The sequence below is a fragment of the Palaemon carinicauda genome, chromosome 28 (assembly GCF_036898095.1).
Source record: "Palaemon carinicauda isolate YSFRI2023 chromosome 28, ASM3689809v2, whole genome shotgun sequence".
Lineage (NCBI taxonomy): Eukaryota > Metazoa > Arthropoda > Malacostraca > Decapoda > Palaemonidae > Palaemon > Palaemon carinicauda.
This window is the reverse complement of record NC_090752.1, coordinates 70483434-70503623: the sequence shown is the minus strand read 5'-3', so window position 1 is coordinate 70503623 and position 20190 is coordinate 70483434. Positions and strand designations below refer to the sequence as shown.

The following is a 20190-nucleotide window of genomic DNA, read 5'->3' as shown; positions in this document are numbered from 1 at the left end:
TATATATATATATATATATATATATATATATATATATATATATATATATATATATATGTATGTGTGTGTGTGTGTGTGTGTGTGTGTGTGTGTGTGTGTGTGTGTGTTTATATACATATATATATATATATATATATATATATATATATATATATATATATATATATATATATATATATATATATATGTGTGTGTGTATATATGTGTGTGTGTGTGTGTGAGAAAATGTTAGATGGTATAATAGTGAGCTATTAAAGGCAAAAAGACACAGACGTAAGATGGAAGGTAGATGGAAAAGAGCCAAATCCTCACAAGCCAGAAATCTATATAATAAGGCCAGAAATGACTATAACATCCTGTTAGAAAAAACAAAAAAGAAAATTCTACAACGGCGAATGTAAGAAAACCAATAACATGAAGGACTTTCACAAAAACCTTGATGATTTGATGGGATTAAAGAAAAAATATATCTTGCCTGACAATGTTTGTGCAGAGAGATTTGCTATATTCTTCAATGAAAAAATTGATAAAATCTATAGAGGTTTCCCCCAAAATCACTTGGAAGGACAGTCAGCTATGCCAGTGAAGGAGGGAAAGAAGTTAATAAAATTTATGGAAATAAATATGTGCGACTTGTTAAAGGTTATGAGAGAGGTGAAGAATACATATTGTGGAAACGACCCTTTCCCAAACAGTTCAATAAGTGAAGCTCCAAACAAGCAAGTTGTATATAATATTTACCTGAACATAATTAACCTAAGTATATCACTATCCTGTTTTCCTAGCTGTGAAAAAACTGCGTTGATCAAACCAATTTACAAAGGAAAAGGTGATGTAAACGAGCTAAATTCATATAGGCCCATTTCAAATTTATCCTACATGTCAAAGCTTATTGAAAAGGTCATAAGTGAGCAATTATGGGCACATATTGATGGGTTAGAGGTATTCCCGGAAAATCAATCGGCCTACAGAGCTAATCATTCTACAGAAACTACCTTATGCTCAATAATGAATGATATGATAGGTCTTCTTGATGAGGGAAAGTGTGGAATTTTGATTATGTTAGATCTTAGTGCTGCTTTTGACACTGTTGTGCACGAGTACTTACTTGACGACTTAAAGTCCATTGGAGTGACTGAGGAAGCACTGAAATATTTGTGAAGTTACTTAGTGAACAGGAAGACTATTGTAGAAGTTTCTGGAAACCGATCCAATGAGAGAATTCTTATGAAGGGTGTACCACAGGGTAGTGTTCTGGGCCCTATCTTGTTTAACATATATACTATCGAGCTATCACACATCTTGAAAAAACAAAAAGTGGGCTTTAAACTATATGCAGATGATACTCAGTTTTACCTCTCAATTTCAACAACACAAGATACAGAGAAGAAAATTGATGTGATAATGACTGAAATAAAAACATGGATGCAGAGGAAAAAGCTCAAATTGAATGATGATAAAACAGAATGTATGTTTTTTGGCACAAAGGTGGCTTTGAAGAATTACCAGTTAATTCAAAGTATGAAATTTGGTGATGCTGATGTTGGGATTGTGCCTGTTGTGAAAAATTTGGGTGTACTGATAGATTGTAATTTGTCAATGAGGGACCAAATTGTGAACACAGTGAAAGTGTGTAACTATCACTTGAGAAACATAGCGTTTATTAGAAAATATTTAACAGAGGGCAGTACAAAAATTTTAGTGATGAGTCATGTAATATCAAGGCTTGATTATTGCAATTCTCTGTACTACAAATTGACCAATACACTACTAAGAAAGCTTCAAAATGTGCAAAACCGGGCGGCTAGACTGATAAAAGGCATTAAACTAAGGGAGAGAATAACTCCTGCATTGATCGATCTACATTGGTTACCTGTTAAGGCTAGAATTGAATTTAAAATTTGCTTGTTGACTCACAAAGCACTTACAAGTGATAAGCCTAAATATCTTCGTGATTGCTTGGTCCCCTACCCTGAAGCTACCAGCACCGCTGTAAGAGTTAGACATGCAGATGACCCACATAGACTATTCGAAATTAGTGTGAATCATGCAATAGGAGGAAGAACGTTCAGCTATGCTGCACCGAGACTCTTTAACGACCTTCCACTCGATGTCAAGAATAGCAATAATGTGGCAGCTTTCAAGAAAAATCTGAAGACTTATCTTTTTAGAAAGTGTTATAATAGTGACCTGAAAACTATTAAGCCTGAATACAAATGCTAGCGAAATAACTGATAACGATACAGAGCAAAATACTAACTGGAAAGAAATTATTTTTTCACACACCAAGGCCCGCCTGAACAGACCTTTAGTGTCTGATGGAGGGCGAGAAATAAACCCGTAAAAGTAAGTAAGTAAGTAGAGAGAGAGAGAGAGAGAGAGAGAGAGAGAGAGAGAGAGAGAGAGAGAGAGAGAGAGAGAGAGAGAGAGAGAGAGAGAGAGAGAGAGAGAGCCACTTAAAAGTCACACTATTTAAAATACTAATTGCAAAATTCTTCAGATGTTGGTTTCAAACAATATGTAATAGACATTTTCGTTGATAATAATGAATAAAATAAGTTACAAGTCTTTAGAGGAAATTCACTTCTTATGTTTAAGAGGGTTATTGGTTCAATTGGTTGATATATATATATATATATATATATATATATATATATATATATATATATATATATATATATATATATATATATAATCATCTCCTACGTCTATGGACGCAAAGGGGCTCGGTTAGATTTCGCCATTCGTCACTATCTTGAGTTCTTAAATCAAATACTTCTCCATTCATCGCCTATTTCACGCTTCATGGTCCTCAATCATAAACTAATCTAACCAAATTAAACATTTCCATAATCATCTTTGATTTTAGGCGATCTTCATCTAAAGTTTATATAAAAGTGTCACAACGTTGCATTGCTTGGTAACAATATATGTCTGAAATAGCTTTGATTTCAAATACCCTGAATAATCCTGGCATTGCTATAGACAGATACTCTGAGCCTGTGAGTGTCATAATTTATCCGGAGATTGTAACTCTACCTGACACCAGCACGCTTCTGTGTCGTAATAGCATTTATTAGAAAATATTTAACAGAGGGCAGTACAAAAATTTTAGTGATGAGTCATGTAATATCAAGGCTTGATTATTGCAATTCTCTGTACTACAAATTGCCCAATACACTACTAAGAAAGCTTCAAAATGTGCAAAACCGGGCGGCTAGACTGATAAAAGGCATTAAATTTCGGGAGAGAATAACTCCTGCACTGATCGATCTACATTGGTTACCTGTTAAGGCTAGAATTGAATTTAAAATTTGCTTGTTGACTCACAAAGCACTTACAAGTGATAAGCCTAAATATCTTCGTGATTGCTTGGTCCCCTACCCTGAAGCTACCAGCACCGCTGTAAGAGTTAGACATGCAGATGACCCACATAGACTATTCGAAATTAGTGTGAATCATGCAATAGGAGGAAGAACGTTCAGCTATGCTGCACCGAGACTCTTTAACGACCTTCCACTCGATGTCAAGAATTGCAATAATGTGGCAGCTTTCAAGAAAAACCTGAAGACTTATCTTTTTAGAAAGTGTTATAATAGTGACCTGAAAACTATTAAGCCTGAATACAAATGCTAGCGAAATAACTGATAACGATACAGAGCAAAATATTAACTGGAAAGAAATTATTTTTTCACACACCAAGGCCCGCCTGAACAGACCTTTATTGTTTGATGGAGGGCGAGAAATAAACCCGTAAAAGTAAAAGTAAAAGTAAAAGTAAGTAATTTATTTGACTAACTTACTTTTTTCATTGTTGTTTTGTCTGGTTGTTATTTTAATATGTAGCTTAACATAATATCGTTTTTTCTTCCCTCGTTCATACACCGTCACCCATTCTTTTCAAATTTGAATATTCTATTTTGTGTTCTTTTGATATTGTTCTATAGTTATGTGGTATGCACAGAGAGGGTGAGGGAATATGTCCGTGAAGTTAAAAGAAGAAGAATTTTAGTAAACATACCGTCATCCGCGAGTTCTTTTACTTCTTTAGTTTTAAGAATCCGTGTTTCTTGAACGTGTACTCACTAGTGTGGGTAATTATCTCCTGGAATAAGACAATTAATCACGTTTTGGAGAAGAGTATGAGTAAGAAGAAATATAGAGGAAGCATTCACACAGCAGGGGGGAAGAAAGCTGAAAAAAGTAAGTGTTTTATTTATGGTGAAGACAACTATAATGTCTGGCGAATGAAAAGAGTTTGTGTCTCTAGGAAAGTTTTCCCTGTCCGTAGCTTTAAAAAAACCCATCATTTTACCTAAATGCATCTCAAACAAAGGATTATCCGTATATTTCTTCTAAATTCGGTTAACAACTTAATACTTTGAACTAGATATTAACAAAATATAAATGGTTACACTTAGTCCCTTGTAAACATGATATATCAAACGACTTCAAAATGTAAAAAATGGCTGTATTCATATATTTATTTTAATGGATAGATTAATAGGAGTGTATATTTACATTTTTAAGTTATTACAATTTGTCATCATGTAATAATCAGGTGCATTTTAGTACATGCGTGTATATCATGTCACCCCTTTGCGGTTTAGTTTGCCTAGGGGTTTCTTTGTATGGTTCTTTTTGGGCTCAAGCCATGGCGTCCTGATGGAAGGTTCCTGTTTGGTAGCTTCCTTGGGTATAAGACTACTAAGATATTCCCAGAGAATTTAACCACAGGTTATCACAGAATTCTAACTTCTGGAGCGAGTATCTCAAAGGTTTCCCTTTAAGACATCGTAATACAACAGGGGACACGCATGTCTGAACGTGCCACATAGCTATCTCCACCCCGAACAGAGTTAATGCTTCGGTGTGTAAGGGCTGAGAATAGCTGGGAGCCGTTCCACAGCTAATCTCACTCGTGGCTACTACTGATACTCGAGACGTAAACAAACGGACGCCATTGCTCTAATGACGTCACGCGCGTCTTCATCCTTTGTTTAGTAGCTGCCCTACTTAGACGGATTTTCCCTTGTGTTAACTTTATCGCTTTGCATCTTCGCTATGTCGTTACCTTCAGCCTCGCCTTCTTCTGGAAAGTTGAGTACAAGGTTCCAGTATTGTTTAATTAAGCTCTGGCCGTAAAGTAAATATTATTTCGCGAAATAATTGATGTTTTGTGGCAGAGCTGTGCCTCTACCGGACCCGCCATTTTATGGCGTCGTTGTTGTTTTGCATGTCTTATTTAGTTAGCCACAACAACGCTTCCGGCATTATATACTAATCGAATACATTAGTTTATTTAGTCTTCATAGCTAGGAACTTTTATATCGTGTTTAGACGCTTTTTATCGGTCATTGATTGACCTCATACCAGTCGGCTACTATAGCCCCCAGGCCAGGAGCCTACATACAAGTGTTCATGCATGATTTATTAGTGATCCTAGACTAAGTTATGAAGATAGTGGCATTATTATTTTACAATACTTTTGACTAGTGATGCAAATGTTTTCGCCTTCAGGGACCATATAGGGGATAGGCTAGTCAGTGATTCTTTCTAGCCTAACCTAACCTTAGGACCCCTATATGCTTCCTTCATCCCCTGCCTTGGCATTCCCTCTATTTAGCCTTGATCCCTTTTCTGAGTAAAGGGATTAATTGTCTAATAGAGTATATATATCGCCTCTCAGTCCTCCCTAAAGGAATGAACCCCCTTTAGGATTGCGTCTGAGAGTGAGGTTAGGCTAGCCTACCTCTATGGCTAGGATAGTCTATGACTTTCCTGCGATAGCGATACGTCTTCTTCCTTGCCTAGTTCAGGACTTTTAGCCCTGATCTAGGTCGGGTTAGGAAGGTTTCTCTGTTCCATGCTGAAACTGTACTCTTGCACCGTTTTAGCCGATCAGCCTAATCTTAGGTTAGGGAGTGTCCTCCCTTCCCTTAGTGGCCGCTCTGGTACAGAAACCCTTCCTGGGAAGACCTCTCTCTTCTCCCTCCCCACCTATCTCTTGTATAGCCTAGCCTATGCTTAGGTTAGTTTATACTCATCTGTCCCCTGTCCTACAAATCCTCCTTAGGGTGGATGAGTAGGGCTACCCGAGCTTCCCTGTGCTGTCCGCTCTGGTACATATACCTTCATAGTGTCCTATAAGGTTAGTTACTAGTGTAGCTCTGCATAGGGGAGTCTCCCCCCCTCTTGGGTGTTCCCTAGTCCTCCCTTGGGCTACCTGCTCCCGGTCCCTAGTGACCCCTGCTTATGGATGCTAGAGCCTGTCTCTATCATGGGTACACCCCCCTCAGGGAGGGGGAGGGATGTCTGGAACCCTGACGGTACTTCCTGCATCCTTTCCCCCCTCCCCCTGTCTCTCTATCTATCCGGGTGCCGGTTTCTTGCCGCCTCTACTGTCGGCAATACCTGCCTCCCTCTTGGTGACTTCCCTACCCTTGCCGCCAGCCCCCCGTGTACCGAGGGACTGCCGGCTGCCGCCGGCTACTACCGGCAGCTCTCCTACTCCTATCTAATCGTCCGCTTGCCGGTCGATCTCCGGAGTGCCGGCATATACTGCCGGCAACCCGATACTACCTGTACCATCCTTACCCCAGTCACCAATCTGGCATCCTCCGGCTGCCGGAGCCGCCGCTCCCTGCCGGCGTGCCGCCGTTGTGCCGGCGGCCGCCATCCTGGTATCTAACTGACTTTGAAAATTGTCTGTTCTAGTGCCAGAATCTACGCTGGAGCGAGCTCCGGCATGCCGGCGGCTTGCCGGATGCCCCGGAGGCGTCAAGAATACTTGCACCCCCTCTCTGTAGCTATCATAAGACTAAGATAGCCCTACTTTGCAAATAGATAAGCTGCTTTGCTTTTAAGATCAGTACCTAGTACTGCTCTATTAGTGATCATGCTGTCTCTTTGCATTCTTCTATTTCCAGCATGCTATGTGCATCTTAGCGCGGCTGGTTGCCAGAAGCAGTTACCCTTAATGAGGCCTTCTGGCTCTTAACTGGGAACCGAATGAATTCGATCCCAACCTTGTCCTTGGCTTTCCATGGAGTTCCAATATAATGGGAATCCTAGGAAACTATATCCAATGATCTCGGTCATTTGGATTATCCCAGGACCAAGCCTATGGTAACCAGCCGGGCGAGATGCATGGAGCGTGTTCTCCTTTACTGTTTCATTCTCTATGCATCACACCTTCTTTAAGTTAAAATTAATGATTAATATTAACTTAATTTAAGAGCCATTCCTATGACTCCCCCATACTCATTTTCTCTTTCTTCCACAGGAGGAGCAGATGAAGTGTGACTTCGCCTACTGTGCTGTGAAACGCTCGCAGTTTTACGGACATACGGCGTGCAGGACTCACGCCCCTTGCGCAGACAAGAAAGGGGATTGGAAGTTCTGGAATCCACTGGAATGTACGGTCTGCCAGGCCTACCTAGTTGAGGCCTTCCATAACCCTCCCTCAGCGGAGGTTAGAGACATTGCTCGTGAAAAACTGCGCAAGTGGGTGCGTGGTTTTCAGAGAAATGCTACTGGACCGTACCTGGCCACCGAAGAACTGAGGTCCCTGTTGTTCCCTAAGGCCTCCCCTGACTCAGTGGTTCCAAAAGAAGCAATCCCCACTGTCCAAATTACGGTGGAACCTGATGTGGTCATGGCTCAGTCCATGCACGAGTGTCGTTTAGATTCCGAGGATGATGAACAGATCTCTGACGTCTCGGAAGACACGGAGAAGACGCTTATGGCTCAAGGAGCCGAAGAGGACGAAGACAAGGTGGAATACACCGAGTCGGAGCTTGGAGCTACTCCCTCGTCCATCCCTCCGCCTACTCCTACACCGACGGAAATGTCCATTCCGTCTACCTCCTCGACCCCGGATCCTTCCTCTTCTACCCAAGAACTGATCCGACTGATTAGAGCTGTCATGGACGACAGACTGAAGGAGAACCAGGAGTCCATCAGGTCTATGATTGGATCCAGAGACCCGAAGAAGATCTCGGTCAAGGATCTCCCAGCTTGCTCTCATGCCAACCCGTGGAGGTATGCAGAGCATATGGTTATTGCGACCGGCAGGATCTTTGTTAGTGACAAAATCGGCACGGTCCCGCTGGAAGATGTGGAGTTCTTCCCAAGCTTCGAGGCCTACCCGGACTGTTACGTCCGGCTTCGTTCCGAACCTGCCTCGAAGGAGGAGACCGAACCTAAAGAAGAGATAGTGTTCGATCTCGCAAAGGCCCAGGCTATGCTAGCCTCCGCATTTAAGAGCAGGGGCTTTACCTGCTCTAAGCTTCCTGCCTTGAGCAAGAAGCATCCTACATATGTCGCACCTGACACTGCGATTCCTCGTTTTTTGGAAAAGGCCTTGGCTGCATGCCTTAAAGCGGCGGAAGAAGGAAAACCCTGCCCTGCACTGGAGGAGTGCAGACCCTTCTCCATCGTGACACCCCCTGACACTAGACAATGGAAAGATGTCCAACATACTTTCGTCGTGGGTAGGCTCGATCCTGACGTCGCCGGACGTCAGTTTAATGAAGACCTCCCTAAGCTCAATGATCACCTCCTTCGCCGGGAACAAGACACGAAGGAGAGGCTTGCGGCATCTCTTTCTCATCAAGTCCAACTTGAAGTTATGGCCTGTGACACAGCAGTACCTGATCACTACATGGTACTAGCCAAATCCCACTTACTCACAGTAATGAAGGACTTGTACCATTTCATAAAGGCTCGTAGAGCCTGTCGTGAATTCGTGTTTGTCGGTGCCACCGTGAAACACGAACCCCGGAGGCTGATTTCCTCCAACATCTGGGGAAAGCACCTGTTTCCTTCTGACCTTGTCAAGGAAATAACTGACAGAGCCGCCACGGAGAATAGGAACCTTCTCCACAAGTGGGGCATGTCCAGAAAAAGGAAAACCTCTCAGGACGATGGACCTCAGCCTAAGAGGAAACCTCAGAAGCCAAAACCCCAGCAACGTCAACAACGACGTCAGTTTCCGGGACCCGCTACCTCCCAAGTGGTTGCCCAACCACAACAGACCTTTCAATTGGTCCCCCAACCGGTGTTGTCACAGTCACCGGTCTTCACCCCTGCCTTTGAGCAGCCATCCACTACCTTTCATGCCAGAGGTAGAGGCTCGTCCAGGGGTGCAAGCAGAGACGCCTCTCGTCGTCCCTCCAGAGGTAGAGGAGGAAAGGGAGCTAGCGGCCGAGGCAACAAGTCCTCGGGACACCAGAAGCAATGAAGTGCTTCCGGTGGGAGGAAGACTCCGCCAATTCCAGGATCGTTGGACCTTCGATCCTTGGGCACACAGCATCATCAAGAACGGTCTAGGCTGGAGTTGGGTGCAACCACCCCCAATCTTCCAGCGGTTCTTTCAACAATCGACCCCCATTCTGGAAGAATATGTTCTAGACCTCTTGAACAAGAAGGTGATAAGGAAGGTAAAGTCCACCAGGTTCCAAGGGAGACTGTTTTGCGTTCCCAAGAAGGACTCAGACAAGCTCAGAGTCATTCTGGACTTATCCCCCCTCAACAAGTTCATAGAGAACAACAAATTCAAGATGCTGACGCTTCAACAAATAAGGACCCTTCTGCCTCAAGGTTCCTACACGGTCTCTATAGACCTGGCGGATGCCTATTGGCACATTCCAATGAACCATCACGCTTCCTCCTACCTAGGATTTCGACTCCAAAGAAAAAGCTACGCCTTCCGGGCCATGCCATTCGGCCTCAATGTGGCCCCTCGGATCTTCACAAAGCTGGCGGATGCCATAGTACAACAGCTCCGCCTAAGAAACGTCCAGGTGATGGCCTACCTCGACGACTGGCTAGTCTGGGCTCCATCGCCCGAAGAGTGTACAAAGTCTTGCGACGAAGTTACCCAGTACCTAGAACACCTGGGATTCAAGATCAACGAGAAGAAATCTCGCCTCTCTCCGGCTCAGAAGTTTCAGTGGCTGGGAATCCACTGGAATCTTCAGTCACACCGCCTTTCCATCCCCCAGAAGAAAAGGAAGGAAATAGCAGGGTCTGTCAAGCGACTACTGAAATCCAAACGCATTTCAAGACGACAGCAGGAACGAGTTCTAGGCTCTCTACAATTCGCCTCAGTGACAAACCCAGTGCTTCGTGCACAGCTAAAGGATGCCGCGGGAGTCTGGAGACGATCGGCATCCATCGCTCGAAGAGACCTCAAGAGACGGCTTCCAAACAGACTTCGACGCCTCCTAAAGCCGTGGTCGGAAGCAATGGCCCTGAAAAGGTCCATTCCTCTCCAACACCCTCCTCCATCACTCAACATCCACACGGATGCCTCACTGGAGGGCTGGGGAGGTCACTCCCACCTGAAACAAGCTCAAGGGACCTGGTCTCCACTATTCAAGACGTTCCACATAAACATCTTGGAGGCCATGGCGGTCCTTCTTACTCTGAAGAAGCTATCCCCGCCGCCCTCGATCCACATCCGTCTAACCCTAGACAACTCGGTGGTAGTTCGTTGTCTCAATCGCCAAGGCTCAAGATCGCCCCAGATAAATCAGGTGCTTCTCCCAATCTTCCGTCTGGCGGAGAAGAAGAAGTGGCACCTGTCTGCAGTTCACCTACAAGGATTCCGCAACGTGACAGCGGATGCTCTATCTCGGACAAACCCGATAGAGTCGGAATGGTCTCTAGACGCAAGATCATTCTCCTTCATCTCTCATCAAGTCCCAGAACTTCAGATAGATCTCTTTGCAACGAGCGACAACAATCAACTTCCTCTGTACGTAGCCCCGTACGAGGACCCCAAAGCAGAAGCGGTGGACGCCATGTCACTGGACTGGAACAGATGGTCGAAGATATACCTGTTCCCTCCCACCAACCTTCTGTTGAAAGTCCTCTCCAAATTGAGAACCTTCAAAGGGACAGCGGCCCTAGTGGCTCCCAAGTGGCCCCGGAGCAACTGGTACCCCCCTGGTCCTGGAGCTGCAGCCCAAGCTGATCCCTCTCCCGGGCCCAGTTCTCTCTCAACAAGTACAGAAGTCGACTGTCTTCGCTTCATCATCGAAAATCAAGGACCTTCATCTCATGATTTTCTCTCCCTTGCCGCAAAGAAGAGGTTTGGGATCTCGAAGAAAAGTCTAGACTTCCTAGAGGAATACAAGACCGAATCCACGAGACGGCAATATGAATCATCCTGGAGGAAATGGGTCTCCTTTGTTAAAGCAAAAAATCCTAAAGAAATCACCATTGATTTCTGTATGTCCTTCTTCATTCACCTTCATGGACAAGGATTAGCAGCCAATACGATTTCAACCTGCAAATCGGCTTTGACTAGACCAATTCTATATGCTTTCCAAATTGATCTGTCCAACGACATCTTTAACAAATTGCCGAAAGCATGTGCTCGCCTACGCCCAGCACCCCCTCCGAAACCGATCTCCTGGTCACTAGACAAGGTGCTCCATTTCGCCTCCAACTTGGACAATGATTCATGCCCCCTCAAGGATCTGACTCAGAAAGTTATATTTTTATTTGCTCTCGCCTCGGGAGCTCGAGTCAGCGAAATAGTGGCATTATCAAGAGAAGAGGGACACATCCTGTTTGCTGATTCAGGAGAAGTGACCCTCTCCCCTGATCCGACGTTTCTCGCCAAAAATGAATTACCCACCAAAAGATGGGGCCCTTGGAGAATATGCCCCCTGAAGGAGGATGTCTCTCTATGTCCAGTAGAGAGTCTCAAGGTCTATCTTCGCAGAACTTCGAACTTTGGTGGAGGCCAACTCTTCAAAGGAGAAACATCGGGCAGCGACCTGTCACTGAAACAATTAAGAGCGAAAATCACCTACTTCATTCGCAGAGCGGATCCGAACAGTACACCCGCTGGTCATGATCCTAGAAAAGTGGCATCTTCTCTGAACTTCTTTCAGAGCATGGACTTTGAGAGCCTTAAAAACTTTACGGGCTGGAAGTCCTCGCGAGTTTTCTTTAAACATTATGCGAAACAAGTGCACGAAATCAAACATTTTGTGGTAGCCGCAGGTAGTGTTATGAAACCTGCACCTAACTCTGCGTAGAACAGTGAGTTACTTGGGACTCTAACTCTTCGGGTGCCTATGTTGACCCTCGAGTGATTCATAGTGATGTCTAAAAACACTTAGTGCTTTTATAACTGTTCTTATCCCAGGTGAAATGTCATAGTGTCACACAAGTGCCGCATGCCTTGAGCATGATGTGTTGTTTAAAGACTTGCGTTCCTCGAGAACGAGTACCTACTAATCCTGAAATTCCTTTTCAGACTCAAGAGCAAGCCTTTATTTCTATGTACATTATTATTACTGTAAATGAACTTTACTTTTGCTGTAAATTATTTAATTTCTGCATTGTGAAATAAAATTTCTATTTTATTACTTATGCGTCTCTTTCAGCTCCTACTTACTATGAAATACATACTGTCATAGTTTTATTTATTCCTCCTTTCCTATGGTCATGAAGAATTTAAGATGTCTAATCCTAAATTATATTCACCTTGTCTCAGTAAGGTTCCTACACGAATACTTACTTCGAATAATCAGGAGATGAACTCTACACACAGTGCCCAACCACCACTGGCCTACTTCAGAATGTTCCTATACAAATATCAAACATTCTGCTTCATCTCTAAGTTCTTAAAAGTTCTTCTGTCAAGATGAATAGCCCTTCAATACCACTTTGACGTCGGCATAGCCCATGGGAACTTCCTACCAATGGGGGGCAGGATACTTTGTTCCTATGGTTCTTACCTAAGATTACTTTGCTGTTTTGTCAATGCCTAGGCACTTAACTCTGGGGGAAAATCTACCACGATACATTGATTCTCTGGTACTCTTCCATCAGGACGCCATGGCTTGAGCCCAAAAAACGGATTTTGAGCGAAGCGAAAAATCTATTTTTGGGTGAGATAGCCATGGCGTCCTGATGGACCCTCCCTACTACTTCGTTCAGTTTGTTCCCACCCTACACAATTGTATCATGGTGATGGGCAGCAACTGGCGCCAGGATAAAGACGCGCGTGACGTCATTAGAGCAATGGCGTCCGTTTGTTTACGTCTCGAGTATCAGTAGTAGCCACGAGTGAGATTAGCTGTGGAACGGCTCCCAGCTATTCTCAGCCCTTACACACCGAAGCATTAACTCTGTTCGGGGTGGAGATAGCTATGTGGCACGTTCAGACATGCGTGTCCCCTGTTGTATTACGATGTCTTAAAGGGAAACCTTTGAGATACTCGCTCCAGAAGTTAGAATTCTGTGATAACCTGTGGTTAAATTCTCTGGGAATATCTTAGTAGTCTTATACCCAAGGAAGCTACCAAACAGGAACCTTCCATCAGGACGCCATGGCTATCTCACCCAAAAATAGATTTTTCGCTTCGCTCAAAATCTGTTATATATCATAATAAGTGCTTGCAACCGAACGGAGGCAATTTAGCGATTTTGTTTCAAAGAATATCCATCACAAAAGGAAGACGCCTGAAAAGGAGAATATAAAGATATTTCATTTATGTATATGTGTATATATATATATATATATATATATATATATATATATATATATATATATGTATATATATATATATAATCATTATATATATATAATCATATATATATATATATATATATAATCATATATATATATATATATATATATACACATATATATATAATCATATATATATATAATCATATATATATATATATATATTTATATATAATCATGTATATATATATATATATATATATAATCATATATATATATATATATATAATCATATATATATATATTGATATATAATCATATATATATATATATATATATATATATATATATATATATATATATATATATATAATCATCATCATCATCATCTCCTCCTACACCTATTGATGCAGAGGGCCTCGGTTAGATTCCGCCAGTTGTCTCTTTCTTGAGCTTTTAAATTCAATACTTGTCCATTCATCATCTACTTCAAGCTTCATAGTCCTCAGCCATGTAGGCCTGGGTCTTCCAACTCTTCCAGTACCTTGTGAAGCCCAAGTAAAAGTTTGGTGGATTAATCTCTCTTGGGGAGTGCTAAGAACATGTCTAAACCATCTCTATTGGTACCTTGTGAAGCCCAAGTAAAAGTTTGGTGGATTAATCTCTCTTGGGGAGTCCTAAGAACATGTCTAAACCATCTCTATTTACCACATCACCATGATTTCATCCCCACATGGCACTCGAGTAATCTCTCTTATAGTTTCATTTCTAATCCTGTCCTGTCATTTAATTACCAATATTCTTCATTGTCTCTGTCTTTCTTCTATTTATCCTGAGGACAACGCCGTGTGATATTTCATACATACTGGTAAGCTAGCAATGCAAATCCTATGGTGTTATGCTAATAAGGACAGCATCATCAGCATATTATGGGTCAGGTAATTTCCAATTACCAATTCAGTTCCATCCTTCTCCATCATCTCCAGCCCTTCTACACATTACAAAATCCATGAGGAGGATAAACAACATAGGCAACTACACATTCCCTTGGAGTACTCCACTGTTCACTAGAAATTCATTTGATAGGACTCCACTAACATTAACTTTGCACTTGCTATGTTCATGGACAGACTTAATCAAATTTACATATTTAAGAAGAATTCCATAATAATGCAGGACTCTCCACAAAATTGGCCGGTGCACACCATCAAAGGCTTTTTCATAGCCCACAAATACCATCAAAAATGGATTTATATATTCTACGCATTGCTGTACATGTCTCAAAAGGAAAGTTTGGTCAGTACAGCTTCTACCTTTTCTAAATCCTGCTTGTTTATCTCTCAGCTTTTCATCAATATTTCTCTCTAGTCTCTTTAGAATAAGCAAACTATGATATATTTTTTATGACAACTGACATAAGTGTGATGCCTCTGTAATTATTGCAATCGGCCAGGTCTCCCTTTTTTTTTTTTTTTTTTTTTTGCTATTTTCAACATCACCTCTAACTCCCATTCATCAGGTTTATATATCTGTATGTATGTATATATATATATATATATATATATATATATATATATATATATATATATATATATATATATATATATTTTTGGGCTCAAGCCATGGCGTCCTGATGGAAGGTTCCTTTTTGGTAGCTTCCTTGGGTAAATAACTACTAAGATATTCCCAGAGAATTTAACCACAGGTTATCACAGAATTCTAACTTCTGGAGTGAGTATCCTAAAGGTTTCCCTTTTAAGATATCGTATATCAACAGGGGACGCATGTATTAACGCGCCACATTGCTATCTACACCCCGAACAGAGTTAAGGCTTCGGTGTGTAAAGGCAGAGAATAGCTGGGAGCCGTTCCATAGCTAATCTCATCCGTGGCTACTTTTGGTACTCGAGACGTAAACAAACGGGCGCCATTGCTTGAATGACGTCACGTTCGTCTTCATCCTTCTGCTAGTAGCTTGCCTTACTTAGACGGATTTTCCCTGTGCCATCTTTATCGCCTTGCATCCTTATTATGTCGCTACCTTCGGCCTCGCCTTCTTCTGGAAAGTTGAGTACAAGGTTCCAGTATTGTTTAGTTAAGCTCTGACCGTAAAGTAAATATTACTTTTCGAGATAATTGTTGTTTTGTGGCAGAGCTGTGCCTCTACCGGACCCGCCATTTTATGGCGTCGTTGTTGTTCAGCATGCCTTATTTAGTTAGCCACAACAACGCTTCCGGCCTCAATTACTAATCGATAACATTAGTTTATTTAGTCTTCATAGCTAGGAACTTTTATATCGTGTTTTGACGCTTTTTTACCGGTCACCGATTGACCCTATACCAGTTGGCTACTATAGCCCCCAGGCCAGTGCACCTATATATCAGTGTTCATGCATGATTTATCAGTGATCCTAGGCTTATTTATGAAGATAGTGGCATTATTTTACAATACTATTGACTGTGATGCAAGTGTTTTCGCCTTCAGGGACCATATAGGGGATAGGTTAGTTAGTGTGCCTTCCTAGCCTAACCTACATGTAGGACCCCTATATGCTCCCTTCATCCCCCTGCCCTTGGCATTCCCTCTGCGTAGCCTTGCTCCCCTTACCACGTAAAGGGATCAAGCTCTTACCAGAGTATTTTATCGCCTCTCAGTCCTCCCTAAGGGAATGAACCCCCCTTAGGGTTGCGCCTGAGAGTGAGGAACGGCTAATCTTTCCTCTATGGCTAGGACTAGTCTACGACTGTCCTGCGATAGCGATATGTCTTCTATCCTTCCTAGTTCAGGACGCTCAGCCCTGCTCTAGGTTAGGTTTTGGAAGGGTAATTCTGAAACTGTACCCATGCACCGTTTCAGTCAGGCTGCCTTACCTTAGGTTAGGGAGTGTCCTCCCTTCCTTAGTGGCCGCTCTGGTACAGAACCCCTTTCATGGAAGACTCTTCTCTTCTCCCCTCCCCACCTATCTCTTGTATAGCCTAGCCTATACTTAGGTTAGTCTATACCCATCTGTCCCCTGTCCTACAACTCCTCCTTAAGGTGGAGTGATAGGGCAACCTGGAGCTTCTGCGTACAGTCCGCTCTGGTACATATACCCTTCATAGTGTCCTATGGGGTTAGCCACTGGATGTGTTCTGTATTCAGGGGTCTCCCCCTCTTTGGGTGTTCCCTAGCCCTCCCTTGGGCTACCCTAGCTCCCGGTCCTCTGCGGCCCCTGCTTCTGGGTGATAGAGCCAGCCTCTATCATGGGTACACCCTCTCAGGGGGGGATGTCTGGGAGTCCATGACTGGACTCCTTACATCCCTCCCCCTGTCTCTTTCACTATCCGGGTGCCGGTCCCTTGCCGCCTCCACTGTCGGTGATACCCACCTCCTACCTTGGTGACTCCCTCCATACCCCCATGGCCGCCAGTCCTCCGTGTGCCGGGGGACTGCCGCCTGCCGCCGGCTTCCAGCCGATGGCTCTTCACCTCCCTCATAGCTTGGCCGTCCGCCCGCCGGCCGGCCACCGGAGTGCCGGCATCCACTTCCGGCAACCCGGTTCTGCCATAACTATCCTTGATCCTGTCACCACTCTGGCATCCTCCGGCTGCCGGAGCCGCCGCTCCCTCTGCCGGCGCGCCGCCGCTGTGCCGGCGGCCGCCACCCTGGTATTTCTCTTGACTTATACTGTCTGTACTAATGCCAGAAACTCTGCTGGAGCGGCCTCCGGCGTGCCGGAGGTCTGCCGGACCCCCGGAGGCGTCAAGACGACTTGCACCCCCTTCTACTAGCTATCACCTCATACTGATAGCCCTACACTGCAGCCAGATGGCCTGTTTACGTTAGTGGATCAGTACCTTGATACTGTTCTATTAGTAATCATGCTGTCCTTTTGCATTCTTCAGATTTCCAGCATGCTGCGTGTATCTTAGCGCGGCCGGTTGCCGGAAGCAGTTACCCTCGGGGATCCTTTAGCCCCCTAATTTGGGACTGAGTGACCTCAGTCCCAAACTTATCCTTGGTAATTTCCATGGAATTCCATTACCCTATGGATTCTGCGGGAATTCTATCCTGTGCCTTCGGCCACCTCGGATTATCCAAGGATGAAGCTTACGGTAGCCAGCCGGGCGAGATGCATGGAGTATGTTTCTTTACTCTCTCAATCCTCTGTGCATCACACCCTTTATCAAGTTAAAATTAATGATTAATATTAACTTAGCTTAAGAGCCATTCTTATGACTCCCCCCATACTCATTTTCTCTTTCTTCCACAGGAGGAGCAGATGAAGTGTGACTTCGACTTCTGCGCTGTGAAACGCCCGCACTTCTACGGGCATACGGCTTGCAGGACTCACGCCCCTTGTGCTAACAAGAAAGGGGATTTGAAATTCTGGGACCCACTGAATTGTACGGTCTGCCAGGCTCACCTAGTTGATGCCTTCCATAACCCTCCCTCAGCGGAGGTCAGGGACACTTCTCGGGAGAAGCTACGCAAGTGGGTGCGTGGCTTCCAGAAGAATGCCACCGGACCGTACCTGGCCACTGAAGAATTGAGGTCACTTCTGTTCCCTAAGGCCTCCCCTGATTCTGTGGTACCCAAGGATTCGATCCCCACTGTCCAAATTACAGTGGAACCTGATGTAGTCATGGCCCAGTCCATGCACGAGTGCCGCCTGGATTCCGAAGATGATGAACACATGTCGGATGTCTCGGAAGACACGGAGAAGACCCTTATGGCTCAAGGGGCTGAAGATGATGAAGACCAGGTGGAGTACGCCGAGTCGGAGCAAGAGGTCGCTCCTCCTTCCATCACCGCCCCTACTCCTACACCGACGGAAGTGTCTCTCCCGTCTACCTCCACTACCCCGGAACCCTTGCCATCCACCCAAGAGATGCTCCGGATGATTAAAGCCATCATGGACGACAGGCTGAAGGAGAATCAGGAGTTCATCAGGTCTATGATAGGATCCAAAGAACCGAAGAAGATCTCGGTTAAGGATCTCCCCGCTTGCTCACATGCCAACCCATGGAGGTATGCTGAGCATATGGTTATAGCGACCGGCAGGATCTTCGTCAGTGACAAGATCGGCACGGTCCCCCTGGAAGACGTGGAGTTCTTCCCAAATTTCGAGGCCTACCCGGACTGTTACGTCCGACTTCGCTCTGAACCTGCCTCTAAAGAAGAGACCGAACCGAAAGAGGAGATAGTGTTCGATCTCGCGAAGGCCCAGGCTATGCTAGCCAACACGTTTAAAAGTAGGGGTTTTACCTGCTCTAAGCTTCCGGCCCTGAGCAAGAAGCACCCTACCTACGTTGCACCTGAGAATACAGTCCTTCCATTCATGGAAAAGGCCTTCGCTGCGTGCCTCAAGGCTGTGGAAGAGGGAAAAGCCTGCCCTGCACTGGAGGAGTGCAGACCCTTCTCCATAGTCACTCCCCCCGACACTCGACACTGGAAGGACATCCAGCATACTTTCGTGGTGGGAAAGCTAGATCCTGACGTCGCCGGACGTCAGTTTAATGAAGACCTCCCGAAACTCAACGATCACCTCCTTCGTCGGGAACAAGATACGAAGGAGAGGCTCGCAGCATCCATGTCCCACCAGGTCCAACTGGACATCATGGCCTGTGACACCAGAGTACCAGACCACTACATGGTACTTGCCAAATCCCACATGGCAACCCTGGTGAAGGACATGTACCACTTCATGAAGGCTTGGAGAGCCTGTCGTGAATTCGTGTTCGCAGGTGCCACTGTGAAACATGAACCCCGGAGGCTGATTTCCTCCAACATCTGGGGCAAACACCTCTTTCCTTCTGACCTTGTGAAGGAAATCACCGACAAAGCCGCCACGGAGAATAGGAACCTTCTCCACAAGTGGGGCATGTCAAAGAAGAGGAAATCCTCTCAGGACGACGGACCTCAACCTAAGAGGAAATCTTCCAAACAGAAACCCCAGCAACGTCAACCAAGACGCCAGTTTCCGGGACCCGCTACCTCCCAAGTGGCAGCTCAGCCACAGCAGACCTTTCAGCTGGTCACCCAACCGGTCTTGTCACAGTCACCGGTTTTCACCCCTGCTTTCGAGCAACAGACGACTACCTTTCGTCCCAAAGGTAGAGGCTCAAGCAGAGGTGCAGGCAGAGACGCGTCTCGCCGTCCCTCCAGAGGCAGAGGAGGAAAGGGAGCTAGCGGCCGAGGCAGCAAGCCCTCGGGACACCAGAAGCAATGAAGTGCTTCCGGTGGGAGGAAGACTCCGCCAATTCCAGGATCGTTGGACCTTCGATCCCTGGGCACACAGCATCGTCAAGAAGGGTCTAGGCTGGAGTTGGACTCAACCACCCCCAACATTCCAGCAATTCTTCCAACAATCAACCCCCCTTCTGGAAGAATATGTCCTAGATCTCTTGAACAAGAAGGTGATAAGGAAGGTAAAGTCCACCAGGTTCCAAGGGAGACTGTTTTGTGTCCCCAAGAAAGACTCCGACAAACTCAGAGTCATTCTGGACTTATCCCCCCTCAACAAGTTCATAGCGAACGACAAGTTCAAGATGCTGACTCTTCAACAGATAAGGACCCTTCTGCCTCGAGGTTCTTACACGGTCTCCATAGACCTGGCGGATGCCTACTGGCACATTCCGATGAACCATCACGCTTCCTCCTACCTAGGATTTCGACTCCAAAGGAAAAGCTACGCCTTCAGGGCCATGCCCTT

The 20190-nt window shown here is 44.7% G+C and overlaps 1 protein-coding gene across 2 annotated transcripts in view; it reads left to right on the top strand.

The window, feature by feature from the left end:
* Positions 1-20190, top strand: part of Hn (phenylalanine-4-hydroxylase) — a 331150-nt gene that overhangs the window by 178234 nt on the left and 132726 nt on the right. The window lies entirely within an intron of this gene.